General features: G+C 43.5%; 1 protein-coding gene across 2 annotated transcripts in view; it reads right to left on the bottom strand.

The window, feature by feature from the left end:
• The window catches only part of LOC146866244 (prostaglandin reductase 1-like), a 336,856-nt gene that overhangs the window by 9,122 nt on the left and 312,972 nt on the right, over positions 1 to 14,762 (bottom strand). The gene's annotated exons all lie outside the window — the stretch shown is intronic.

The raw sequence follows: 14,762 nt of genomic DNA, 5'->3' as shown, positions 1-14,762 counted from the left end.
CAATAGCTCTGCGTTTAGTGTGACAACATAGGAAAACAAAAGCATGTGCAGAGGTGATATTTTGGTTTGATAATAGTTTAAAGCCACATCTACTGGCCTCGCCAATGCTTGAAGGTAGTGATGGTAGAATAGGGGTGGTGATGGTACAGGTCTTTGCTGGGGGGTTTTCATGGTACAATGGCAGTAAAAGAAAAATGTTGTTTTTGTGTAAAATGCATGTACAAGGCAAAGAAGGGTTGTGACAATAAGGGGCTTATTTTAATGTCGGGCGGAATTGCTTCCGCCGACACCGACTCAGTCCTGGGAACGACCGACAGCCGGTCGGCGGTCACGACCAATTAATGTCAATGCAACCGAACAATGTTCGGTCGCATGCTCCCTTTCCTCAATGGGAGCTAGTGTTATGGCCATAAACCGGCCGTAACACAAGCTCCCATTGAAGAAAGGGAGGTGCAGTTCATACCTGCACCCCATGGCAGGCACCTCAAGGTGCCTGCCACAAGGTTCAGGGATCAATAGGGGGGCTCCATAGGTGCCCCCTTGGCCTCCCACCGGAGGCCGTGCACCAAAGAGGGCCCTGCTGGGGGCCCCCAAATACGCTTTCCGGCTGGGATGGAAACCATGTCGGAAACCGTGCATCGTAATCTCAATGGCGAAAAGTCCTGCCCTTGAGATTACTAGCCGGCTTCTGACTGGCCGATGGTCTCCCCGAGCCTGTCGGAAGCCAGCCAGAAAGACCAGCCAATTTACTTTCTGACCGCCTCCATCATAATGAGACAGTCGGAGAGTAAACTGCGTGACCAATTACAATGCGGCTCTGAAGGCTCAAACATGCAGTCGGAGCCTTTACAAGCCGTATCGTAATTGGCACGTAACTGTTACTGTTGAATGTACGTTTTAAGTGTAAAATAGTCCCTCCTGCATAGCAATACAATCACTGCACAGGAGGCAGAATGCTACAACAAGCAGCAAATAGCATGAGCTAAGAGACAAATACAGGTTGAAATAGCATTTGCTCACAGCAGGTGGTGTTTCAAGTCAATTAACAAAAAGGCACCCGAAACATGTGTACATTTGAACTCTTATGTATACCCATTGACATACCAATATCCCCATCTAATGAAAAGAAACAAAGAAACAAGAAAAAACATTTATATACATTTGACAGAATTATGTGAGCATGCCAAAACAGAATATTGTCACATAATGAGTAACTGGAAAACACCGAACATACCCAGGTACAAAGAATTATATAAAAAGCAAATCAGACCCCATCTTACTTACCTTGCTAACAGCAAAATAGAGTGAGCACTCATTGACCAGAATACAATGCTGAATGTCACACAAATTCAGATCCGGCACCTTATAGTGTGCAATTGACAGGTGGAGGCTACCAGCATCGAGGTCTGGCACCCCCACAGAAAGTGGTGATGCCCCAGGCTCATCCCGAGAATCACTGACTGCCTGAAAATGGCAGCATCATTCATCCTGCCAACATATTGGCTGGACATGCAGAATACCCAACACCCGCTGAATCCCTTGGTGAACATATTTTAGCCAGAGTTTGTCTTTTGTACTGTCCCCCCAACCCATTTCATAAAGCTATAGGTTGTGCTCCATTCACTTGCCATAGTGTGGTTCCATTACTGTCAGCAAAAGACATGTGATAAAGAATTGAAAGGCCAGGATTGTGCATTTGTGAAGATTTTCAAACTTACAATATTAGAGACGTGCCCCCAGATATAAAAATTATCACATTTTTATTTTGTCTACTGCGTGTAAATACAGAATACTGTTGCTAATTTTCACATTCCCTGAAAGTCTGTGCGTAACACAATAACGGTAAATCACATAGCAAAAAGCAAGACATGGCCTGTCACCAACCCTAAACTGTTCAGTCAGTCAAACAACTTTATTCGGTTTACAGCGGTAAAACCATGAAAGTTTACATATACATTATATATTCACTGAAAAAACAATAGGTTTCAGGGGCGTTCTAGTTAGTTGGACATTTCCCTCGTACAAAACCCTAGAAATTCACCTGTTATAGTTAGTTCAGCTAACTATAACTCGCGCCCCCGCAATGCACTGCTGATGACGTCACATATTACATCACTCATGACATGGTCAGTGAAACCTATGGTTTTTTCAGTGAATTTCTAAGGTTTTTTAAATGCCGATTTCTAACTATAACGCCCCTGAAACCTTTGGTTTTTTCAGTGAATTTCAAAGGTTTTTTTAAATGCCAATTCCTAACTATAACGTGCATGAAACCTATGGTTTTTTCAGTGAATTTCAAAGGTTTTTTAAATGCTAACTCCTATCTATAACTTATCTCTAAAGATATCATGTTTAATGATTTTGATTGGATTTCTATATTTTTCCAATTCAGTGTGTTTCATTAATTATGTTTTTCTTAAAATACATTTTTATCACCATTTTTTAAACTTCTTTTTTCAATTAATTCTTTTAAAATTGAACAAATATTATTTGAATTTAATGGGGTTTTCCAATTTTTTTTAAACTATATGTTCAAAACTTTATTTGATATATTTTTTTCCATGTTTTTGGATCTGCGCACCCAACGCGAGAGGATCCGTGCACCAAACGTGATAGGATGCGCGCACCCTGCGCGCATTTCGCCTTTTTAAAAAAACGGGGTCCCAGGGGGTCCTTCTGGGACCCCCTAAGCACCCCTAGATGGTCAGAGTATTTCCACTCTGCCCCCTTTACATGTTTTACACAGTTATTCCCCTTGCTTCTTCAGCCTCGCTTCTACCAAGTCAGAAAATGGCCGCCAACAGTTCCTGGTTTCGAATGTAGACAGACACTCGACAGCCAATTAGCATTCAGCGTGCGATCGGGAGGGTGCGCGCTCGGTTCGGGGAGGGTGCGCTTACGGTGCGGGTAGGGTGCGCGGATCCTCCCCGGCCATAGATATATATGTACTTTTAACTCTAATTTTCTCAGGAACTACTGAACGGATTTACACCATTTAAGCAAAAGGCACGAGTCTGAACTGAGGACTACCTCTCTGGCAAATTCGGTGTAATTCCGTTCAGCGGTTCGGGCTGTAGTTGTGACAACAGATCCTATGGAAAATTGCATGGGGAAACGTGTTTTGGGACCCCCCTTTTTTCTCGGCACCCACTTGACGAATCACCACGAAACTTTCAGGGTCGGAGCGGAGCTGGCCAAAAGTTTGGAAAATTTCGCGAAGATTCGTCAACCGGCACCAGACTTATTGGGAATAGAATGTTGCGGATTTCCTATGGAAAATAGGTCCCAACTATAACTATCTACTGGCGTCCGCCAGTAGATAATATATTCACTGAAAAAACCATAGGTTTCACACACGTTATAGTTAGGAATTATCATTTACAAAACCTTGCAAATTCACTTAAAAAAACCATAGGTTTCACACGTTATAGTTAGCTGTACATTTCACTCGTAAAAAACCAATGAAATTCCACGTTATAGTTACATCAGGTAACTATAACTTGCGTGCCCACAATAAACTGCTGATGACGTCACATAGTACATCACTCATGACATGGTCAGTGACATCACTCATGACATCAATGATGACATCTGAAATTACACATTGTGGATTGCGGTCGCGCAAGTTATAGTTACCTGATCTAACTAGAAAGTGGAATTTCATTGGTTTTTTACGAGTGAAATGTACAGCTAACTATAACATGTGTGAAACCTATGGTTTTTTAAGTGAATTTGCAAGGTTTTGTAAATGATAATTCCTAACTATAACGTGTGTGAAACCTATGGTTTTTTCAGTGAATTTGTACGGTTTTTTAAATGCTAAGTTATGTATTTATTTTTAATTTTTCTTTCTGGTTTTTCAGTATGCGCACACCCTGCGCGCAAGGGGCGCTTCGCGCACCGTGCGCGCGCTGTGGGCACCGAGCGCCCACGTTGCGCAGTCCATGCCGTGCGCGCCTCGCCTTTTTTTACGCAGTAACATTTGTTTTTTTCTCCTTTGTGGGTCCTTTAATTTATTTAATAAATGTGATTGTTACTTCTTTATTTATTTATTTTTTTTTTTTTGCCGTGCGCGTACGGTAAGCTTACCGTTCGCGTACCCCGCGATTTTTTTTTAAAATTATTAAATTTATTTTTCATACTTTTGGGTCCTTCTTGGACCCCCTGACAAACACTAGGGGGTCTGCAACTCTCTTCGTTGCCCCCGTTTCACGTTCCCCACCTTTGTTTCTCAGTGCGAGAGACAGAAAATGGCGGCCGACACTTCCTGATTTCGACCGATTCGAATGTTTACAGTCATGTAACCACCAACCTTATAATACCAATATATGTACTAAGAATTAAATATTAAATATTTAATATTTTTAAAAAACTCTTTTGTTTGTCGATGTGGCCCCAGTGGGCTCACATATCCAGGATTTTACCTCTTTTGCTGCTATTCATTATTGCCCCAGTGGGCCTGTAACCATCATTAATATAATCACTTTTGTACTACATGTCATGAATTCATCTTATTATCCATCAAAAACAAATCATCCATTTAGACACTTATATACCCATTTATTCTTCCATCGACCTTGAGATATACATGTATAAAAACATATGTAATTTTCAGAAAAACACACATTCACTGGATGATGTCATCAGTGATGTCATTTGAGATGTCATCAGTGATGTCATGAGTGATGTCACTGACCATGTCATGAGTGATGTAATATGTGACGTCATCAGCAGTGCATTGCGGGCGCGTGAGTTATAGTTAGCTGAACTAACTATAACGGGGGAATTTCAATGGTTTTCTACGAGTGAAAAGTCCAGCTAACTACAACGCCCCTGAAACCTATGGTTTTTTCAGTGAATTTCTAAGGTTTTTTAAATGCTAATTCTTAACTATAACGTGCCTGAAACCTATGGTTTTTTCAGTGAATTTCAAAGGTTTTTTAAATGCTAATTTCTAACTATGCCTACAGAGATAGGACATGTGAAGAAAGAAGGAAAAACGCACAGAAAGAAAAAAAAGAAATGCAGAAAGAAGCAACAGAGTCCTCAAAGACGAAGAAAAGTGCAGGAAGAAGGATAACGTGCAGAAAGAACAAACAGAAGAGCAGAAAGAAGCCTTGTTGCAAAATCATCCTGTACCCTCAACTTTTTCAGACGGATACTGGTGGTAACTGAGTCTGACTAACCAGTCCTAGAGCCAGTGCTATGTTAAAAGACACTCAGAATACAGTGAAAACACCTACATACACTAAGGAACACTATGCGTTGGGGGTCCCCCTGGGATCAGCATGACCTCCTCTGTAAGCCCCTAGCATATAATAGGGCAGGGGATTACAACTACCTCTTAAAACGCACCACAGGGCGTGTTTGCACACGTCACCTCAGGCCCCGTCCCCTCACTTCCCCACTGTGTAAACACGCCCTGTGGCCGTTTTAAGTTGGGAGATTAAGTCCCCTTGAATCCTGAGGGTCCCTAGGGTCCAACTAGACCACTAGGTACCTCCAGTAAGCGCCACAGAGCTGCGTTGCAGAGAGATGTAAAAAGGGGCACGGCCTAGACCACCTCTCTGCAACGCAGCGGAGTGGTGCTTACTGGAAGCACCTGGTGGGCTAGTTGGCCCCCAGGGTCCCTCAGGATTGAAGGGGAATTATTTCCCCAACTTAAAACGCGCCACAGGGCTTGTTTGCACACGTTAACTCAGGCCCCGTACCCTCCCTTCACCACTGTGTAAACACGCCCTGTGGCCGTTTTTAGTTGGGCGATTAAGTTAATTTGAATCCTGAGGGTCCCTAGGATCCAACTAGCCCACTAGGTACCTCCAGTATGCGCCACAGAGCTGCGTTGCAGAGAGGTGTAAAAAGTGGCACGGCCTGGACCACCTCTCTGCAACGCAGCTCAGTGGCGCTAACTGGAAGCACCTGGTGGGCTAGTTAGCCCCCAGGGGCCCTCAGGATTGAAGGGGAATTATTTCCCCAACTTAAAACGCGCCATAGGGCGTGTTTGCACACGTCACCTCAGGCCCCGTCCCCTTCCTTCCCCACTGTGTAAACATGCCCTGTGGCCGTTTTTTAATTTGGGAGATTAAGTCCCCTTGAATCCTGAGGATCCCTAGGGGCAAAATAGCCCACTAGGTACGTCCAGTAAGCGCCATTGCAGAGAGGTGTAAAAAGGGGCACGGCCTGCACCACCTCTCTGCAACGCAGAGCAGTGGCACTTACTGGAAGCACCTGGTGGGCTACTTGGCCCCCAGGGTCCCTCAGGATTGAAAGGGAATTATGTCCCCAACTTAAAACGCGCCATAGGGCGTGTTGGAACACGTCACCTCAGGCCCCGTCCCCTCCCTTCACCACTGTGTAAACGCGCCCTGTGGCCATTCTAAGTTGAGAGATTAAGTCCCCTTGAATCCTAAGGGTCCCTAGGGTCAAACTAGCCCACTAGGTACCTCCAGTAAGCGCCACAGAGCTGCGTTGCATAGAGGTGTAAAAAAGGCGTGGCCTCAGAACACCTGTCTGCAACCCAGCTCCCTGGCGCACACTGGAGATACCTGTTGGGCTAGTAGGCCCTCAGGGACCCTCAGTATTGAAGGGGAATTAATTCCCCAACTTACAACTGGCCAGGGGGCGCGTTTGCAGAGTGCTGCAAGGAGGGGGCGTGGCCTCCAGCGCGATGCCGGTCTTTTATTTATTTTATTTTTTTAAGAAGGAGGGCTGTGTGGCCCCCCTTCTTTTTCTAATTTACTGGCCCTGGGGACCCCATCCCCCAGGGCCTGCATCCTAATTTTTTTTGTTGAAAAAAAATAAATTTGGCCCTCCCAAGGCCTTAATCGGCCCCGGGGACCCCAACCCCCGGGTCATGGCCTTTTTTTAATTTAAAATCTTTAGGAGGGGGCTGCGTTGCCCCCCTCCTCAGGCCACTTATGGCTCCGGGGACCCCATCCCCCGGGGCCGGCCTTTGTTTTTTATTATTTTAAAAATATATATATTTATAGAAACACCTAGGACATGCTGGACAAACCGTATGTACCTATCACCATGACGATTTGCGTGATATTCATTAAAAGGCGACTATGCATAGAATGAATCCACATGGAATGTATTTACACCGCTAGTGAAGCTCTGACGTGTCTGACGCCCTACTGTGCCTAATCCCGGCGCCCCCGCCGGTGGGTACACTCCAAGTAGACACCCTTGTTGTTTATCTATACAAACATGGGTAGCTATTGACGGGCACATTTAATATACACTCACACCAAGCCATTCAAAGGGGATTCGACAAAAATGCGACCAAACTATGCAAGAAACCCCCCTCACGGTTAATAAAACACACATCCACCGCTGGATGTGTGATACTTTTTATTTTACTCTCTGGAAAGGAGACGAACCTCACTTGAGAGTCACAGCGTGCTCCTGGCTGAGCCCAATGCTGTGTTACACCCACCAGTGCCCGCCGATTGCCTCACACCTCTGTGTTGTATTCCACCAGCTAGTGCGTATGCTATGACACTCTCTAGCCCATGTGCACTGTAACACCACCCCGTGAATATGTCATGCCACACTTGCCTTCGCACGGGTTATATTGCCCTATCTAACGTGCCTTCCTCGATGTGTATGTTATAACGCACAGCGCTTTGCCATACATATTACAATCTGGGATCCATATCTTTGTCATAGTGCATATGCAACGTTACACTCCCCAGCACATATTTTATATTACAACTTTAGACTAGTTATGTTACACAACACTGCCCTGTGCATATTACACTCCAAGGCGCATATCGCATAGCACGCGCTAGTGCCTGTGCTATCTCGCGCTCTCCAATGAATCTGTCATTGCGCACAATGTATTGCATATTATATTTCACGCCCCGGTTCATCTTATATCACACTTTTTGGTGCATAGTATATACCATATACTACATCTAGTTTTCATTTTCAATCACGCTCTCAGGACTATTTTCTATATAACACTGCGTCCACCTACCCTTTTCACGGGCATTACATTTTGCGATGGGGGTGGAGGGTCAGGGGGTGTTTCTACCAAGTGAGCCGGAGTCACAGTCACAAACGTCCTCTTCTTCCTGAATAAAAGTGAGATTATGCTGCATACTTGTTCATATTTTAAGTAGTTCGCACAGACACACATTTTAAAAACAATAAAGTTCCTAATACCCACCTTCTCTGAACAGTTAGCTTGCTGCCCCATCCACCTCCTCCCTATCCTCTGTTGTCTGAATCCATGGACTAGCCTCCTCCCTCCTGCCATGCATGGTCTGATGTGCTGCCACTGCCCTCCATTTAGCATGATGTACCAGTCCACTCCTCCTGCCCCCCATTGCCCAATTCTATGGCCCATCATTGACCTCCTGCTTATCCTCTGTGCTTAGCTTGCTGCCCCTATTCTTCTTCCCCCTGCCCTCTTTGTGCATGCCCCTGCTCCATCCTTTTTGCCCACTATGTTCCATGGACCTGCCACTCCTATCTACTCTGAGTGTACTGTTGAGCTGCCACTCCCCTCCCACCTGCCTAGCATTGTCAGATGACTGTAACCTGTCCCTGCCACCTCCACCCTGCCTGTCCACATGCCATGCCCCTATCCCCTTCCTCCATGGTCCATTTTACTGCCACACCCTTCTGCCCTCCCCGATCTGTTGTGCTGCAACTGCTCCTCCTGCCTGCCCCGCGCGGTCTGTTGTGAGGCCCCTTCCCCTGAACTCTCTTGTCTGTGCCCAGGTCCTGACCCTCCCTTCTATCCTCCATGGTCCTTTGTGCATGCCCCTGCACCCTCCTGCTTGCCCATCATAGCCATTGTGCTGCCACTAACCCTCCCGCTTGCCATGCATGGTCTTCTGTGCTGCCATGGCCCCTCCCACCTTCCCTGTGTGGTCAGATAGCTGCCCCTGACCCCCTCTCACCTTCCCTCCATGGTGTGTGTGTATGCCACTATAGTCTCATTGTTGCTCTCCATGGTGTGTCTTGTTTCTAGAGCCCATCCTGCCTGACCTCCATGGTCATATTGCTGCTCCTGCCCTGCCACCTTGCCCCCAGCCCTCTGTTTCCATGTGCAGACCCCCTATTCCCCCCCTCCTGGCCTGTCTGTTCCATTGTAATGCCCCTGATCCGTCCCTCCTGCCCTTTATGGTCTGTTATGCTGCAGCTTTCTCTCCTGTCTGTCCATTATGGTCAGCTAGCTACCATTGCCTCTTTCCCATCTGTTGTCTGTTGTCCATGTGCATGGTCCTGTCCCCTCCCTATTGCTTTCTATGGATTGTTGTGCTGCACTTGCGTCCCGCATGTGCTGTGTAGTGTATTGTGCTGCTGCAAGCCCTGATGCCTGCCCTGTAGGGTCAGTTTCGTGCACCTCTCCATGTCCCTCCTGTCCTCTGTTATCCGAGTCCATGTCCCTACCCCAATTCCTCCTGTCTACCATGATTCAATGTACCATACTTGTGAACATTTTGAACTTGGTAAGAGGGAGATTTTGAAAAAAAACTGGGGTATTGATTTTCCCCTTTGAGTTACATTGAAAAATAGGAGATTGTAGACAGGAGACAGATCAAATAAAGCCCATTTGAGCTTAAAAACATTGGACGTTTCCTCGCTGAAACGGGTCTGTTGGCATGTATGGTTGTACTACCACTGCCTCTTCCTTCTGCCCACAATGGTCTATTATATTGCCACAGCCTCTCTTGCCAGTCCTGTATTGTTGGTTTGTTGCCCCAGCCCCCCTTTCCACTGCCCTCCATAGTCTGTTGTGCTGCCACTGCCCTTCCTGCCTGCCCAGTGTGGTCAAATTATTGCCTCTGCACTCTCCTACCTGCCTTCAATTTTCAGAGTCCGTGCCCCTGGCCTCTGCCTCTCAACAGTATCCCAATGAACAACTAGATTGCTAACATTCTATATTTATTACAAAAGTGTGGAACGCCTGACGTCATCTTGATGTAATCAAAACTGTAATACCTAGAGTATTTCCTTTAGAAATCACATATATGAGAGGGTCTTATTTACATCAAAATTATGGTTAGTGCTCAAATAGCGACAAAGAACTTTTAAATTATTTGTAATCTTTATGTTTTTTTATTCAGTTGACCACTTGATTAAATGTTGCACCTTGGCGAGAGGATGTGGTGTTACTTCCAGAGCTGCAGACTTTGCAACTGGGGAACCAGGTTGGAGTTTCTGCTTCAGCTCAACATTCTGCGATTGTGGTCAAATCACTTAATCTCCCCATGTCTACAACCAAAATGAATTTGATCTTGTGTGATGTAACCAATGCTCATGTAAAGAATTCCAATACCTGACAAGTCTGCACTATATAAAACTGCAAATACACAAAAAATAAGTGTTTTGCACACTTCTGTCATTGGGCTACATGTGGGTGACATTTGTGCTGCATTTCGGCTCTTTTGTGTCTGGTGGCCATCTTGGGAGATTTATTTGTTATGAAGTTTCCTACTTCCTCATTTACTGCAGTCTCCTCAGTCGGTAATGCTTTCAGTTTTTTACTTTGATTCCATCAAGAAGGTATTCAAATATGTCACACATTTGCCATAAATTCTGAATGTTAGCACTCTAGTTGCTCATTAGATCACTGTAGTAAAGCTACTGCTCACCACGGAAGTCTGCTGCTGGTATTAAAAGTGCATGTTTCAGTCTGCATATCCGAATTTTTTAATGAAATAGAAGAGGATTTGAGAAGTCACTCAAAATGTGCCCTAATTTTTCTTTCTTCAGCACTAATCATAATTTCTATGGCAAAATGAACCCCCTCATTGGGTTCCTTTTTAAATTAAATGTTTTAAGTGTTACCAGTTTATTCCAATCAAGATGGCTTCAGGTGTGCCATACTTTGTCATAAGTAAGACAGTAAGCGCTCTAGTTGTTCTTTAGAACACTCTGGGAAGCTGCAGTAGAACACAAAGGAATCAACTGACAATCTCTGCCCTTGTTGGATGTACATGTTTTACTGAGAATGTCGGACTTCATTCTCACATGACTGAGAAAGATAATGTGAATTAACAGAAAATATGCTCTCAGTTAGCTTATAGATCACCTTCCAAACCTCTGTGGGAAAAGCATGAGAAAATAGTTCTCTCAAACATGATTCATGATATCACAGCAGAAGGCTTTTTCACATGGTAAAATCACCTTAGAACACACCACAATTCCTAAAATGAGTATGGTGCCATCAACAAATGATTTATAATGTAACTAAAGTCTTAAAACCTTCTATTAACTGCAATGCTTTTTAATGAGGTGCTATCATGTATATTGGTCCCAAGATGGCTGCCAACACTTCTTGGATGAAGTGCTGACAGCCAATCAGATCTCACGATGAGATGTGTGGTTAGGCTCCGCCCAGATATATATGTGATTTTACTTTTGATCTTCTCAGGAACTACTGAACGGATTTACACCATTTAAGCAAAAGGCACATGCCTGACCTGAGGATTACCTCTTTGCCAAATTTCAAGTAATTCTGTTCAGCCGTTCGGGCTGTACCTTCGACTAAAGGTCCTATGGGAAAATGCATGGGGAAAACACGTTTTGGGACCCCCCTTTTTTCTCAGCCCCCGCTTGACGAATCACCCCGAGACTTTCAGGGTAGGAGCTGAGCGGAGCGCCCCATTAGTTTTGAAAATTTCACGAAGATAAGTCAACCGGCGCCAAAGTTATTCAAAATAGAATTTTCAGATTTCCTATGGGAACTCGGTCCTAACTATAACTATCTACTGGCGACCGCCAGTAGATTATATATATATATAACCTACTGGCGGCCGCCAGTAGGTAGATATAGTTAGGACCTACTTTCCATAGGAAATTCGCAACATTCTATTTGGAATAACGTTGGCGCCGATTGACGAATCTTGGCGACATTTTCCAAACTTTTGGCCAACTCTGGTCCACTCCTATCCTGAAAATTTCACGGTGATTCGTCAAGCGGGGGCCCTGGGGACCGCAGGATTGAAGAGGAATTAATTCCCCAACTTAAAATGCGCCACAGGGCGTGTTTGCACACATCACCTCAGGCCCCGCCCCCTTCCTTTACCATTGTATAAATATTCCTCTAAAATCAGCAGAACTACGAATTCCGATTTACTCACCTGTAATCAGGCGAGAACCCAGTGCTGCATCTTTTAGCCCAGCACTGACCGTGAAAAGTAATTCTAAGCATACTTACCAGTAACTTGTATTTCCTTCCATAGGAATCCATTGTGCGGTTTTCACCAGAAAATTTTCTAAGTGTCCATTTTTGAAACGTACAAATATTCCTCTAAAATCAGCTGAACTACGAATTCCGATTTACTCACCTGTTATCAGGAGAGAACCCAGGGCTGCATCTTTTAGCCCAGCACTGACTCTGAAAAGTAATTCTAAGCGTACTTACAAGTAAATTGTATTGCCTTCCATAGGAATCCATTGTGTGGTTTTCAGCAGAAAAGATTCTAAGTGTCTATTTTCACAAACTAAAAATATTCCTAAAAAATAGTCTGTATGACTTAAAACACATTCTTTTAACTGTTTACAGGAGGTTGCCTAGTGCTGGGTCCAGGATCCACCACTGAGTAAGAAAAAGTAACGATAACACTACTTACCTGCTAAGTGAATTTTCTGCCATAGGATAACATTGGTGATTCTATGTGAACATTTTTCAAAGTGTCAACTTTTAAAATACAATAATATTCCTTAAAAAAATTACTACTGTAACCAAAACGCTTTTACTCAACTGTTTACAGGAGATGTCCAAGGACTGAATCTAGGATGCAGTCCTGTGGTTAGAAAAGTAATCCATAAAGTAACTAATTGCATTTAACTAGAAATTCACATTGAGCTCAATGTTGCTTCGTGTTTGAAATTGTGTTGCCCATTGCAACAGCTGTAACTACTGTACTTTAAAGTCTGTTGCCTATTTGCCAAGTATTTAAACTAAAGTAATTCATTCTGAGAAAGTATATTTTGTATTGTAATGTATAATGTAATTATAATGTAATTAAAAAAAATCTAAAAATAAATAGTTTAAAAAATGTAGTAAATCAGTATCAAAAAAATCAGTATAACAATAAATACATTAAAAATTGTCATTTACAAAACCTTTGAAATTCATTGAAAAAACCATAGGTTTCAGGCCTGATATAGTTAGGAATTAGCATTTAAAAAAACCTTTGAAATTCACTGAAAAAACCACAGGTTTCAGGGGTGTTATAGTTAGCTGGACATTTCACTCGAACAAAACCATTGAAATTCCTCCGATATAGTTAGTTGTACTAACTACATCTCGCGCGCCCGCAATCCGCTGCTGATGATGTCACATATTACATAATTCATGACATGGTCAGTGACATCACTGATGACATCTCAAATGACATCACTGAACATATTGGGTTCCTTTCTTTGCAAATAGTATTTCAAGGCTCGCAGACCATCATTGTGCCTAATAGATGTATAGAGTGACATTACATCCAAGGTAATCAAATAATATTCATCTTGCCATTATTGTAGTTTTTATATCTATCTATATATATATATATATATATATATATATATATATATATATATAAACAACAATAATAAAATTCATAAAACCATTTGTCCAATTCCTTACATGCAGAGGGTTAGTTCATAAATAGAATATCCATTAAAATCGAAACACTAATAAAATTAGTGGTAAAAATAAACCTAGCGTTAGATAAATAAGGCCCGTTTGTTATGTCACTGCATGGGGACTGAGTCAATAAAATACCCTTCACGATACTGCTATCTAGTCAGGTGTTGCCCTGTATTTTACTGCTAATTTAAGAAAATTGAGAACAAATAAAACAGAGTCTTCAGATAGCAGTTGTAAATAAATGAGAGCTAGGCGTGCCTGCCTAAAATTCAATCTCTTTAAAACAGGGACTATTAGTTTCCTCCGGGGAATCGCATAGAAACGGCAAAAGAATAAAAAGTGAAGCAAATCTTGCGGAGACTCGCCGTAGCAGCCGCAGGATAATAAAGGTTGTCCTCTATGGAAACTCCTGGGGAAAGCTAACAAAAGATGGAAGAAACCCAGGCGAAACCTAAAATGCTGAAAGAACCTAAGAGATAACGCTCTATGGTTGGTGATGTTTTCAGAATTATAAAGTTTTCGCACACTAAGTTCCTTCAGTTCGTGCTCTTCCCTCTCTAGTTTCAATAGGCTACTGAAGGACTCCCTGACCCAAACCAGATCCCTTTTAGATGCTGTTTCTGGGTTACGGTATAGATCTGGTCTGCCCAGTCTATCAAAACTGAACCTTATATAACTTAACCATGATATATGATGTGCATGATCCAGTAACAGACACTCTTTCAGTATCCTCTGGGTCAGCGACAGATCCTCGTCACGCCACGTTTTCAACCAGAAAATTAGCAGGCGTAAGGCCAAAGTGTCACTCAAGTAAGGGACCCCCAGTTCTTCATGCACAACCATGTTTGAGGTCCTGGTAGGGATGCCCAATAAACGCTTCAAGAACCTGTTCTCTGCCACTTGCAGATCTTCCATAGCCACGTGCCCCTATATTTTGCTTCCAAAAGCAGCCAACGCGACACATTTGGCCTGATATATTTGTAACAATGCCGCTATAGGTCTTTTACCTAAATTTGTAGCAAAATTCAAAACGGCGGTGTTTGCTCGTGTAAAGTCACCCCTCTTTCTTTGCTTTAATGGGCCCCAGTTCTGATGATCATCAAGTATTACTCCCAGATATGAAAAACCTTGGTGCGGGGGACCTTCGCAGTGCCAACCC

The sequence above is a fragment of the Triturus cristatus genome, chromosome 2_1 (assembly GCF_964204655.1).
Source record: "Triturus cristatus chromosome 2_1, aTriCri1.1, whole genome shotgun sequence".
Lineage (NCBI taxonomy): Eukaryota > Metazoa > Chordata > Amphibia > Caudata > Salamandridae > Triturus > Triturus cristatus.
This window is presented reverse-complemented; position numbering and strand designations above follow the sequence as displayed.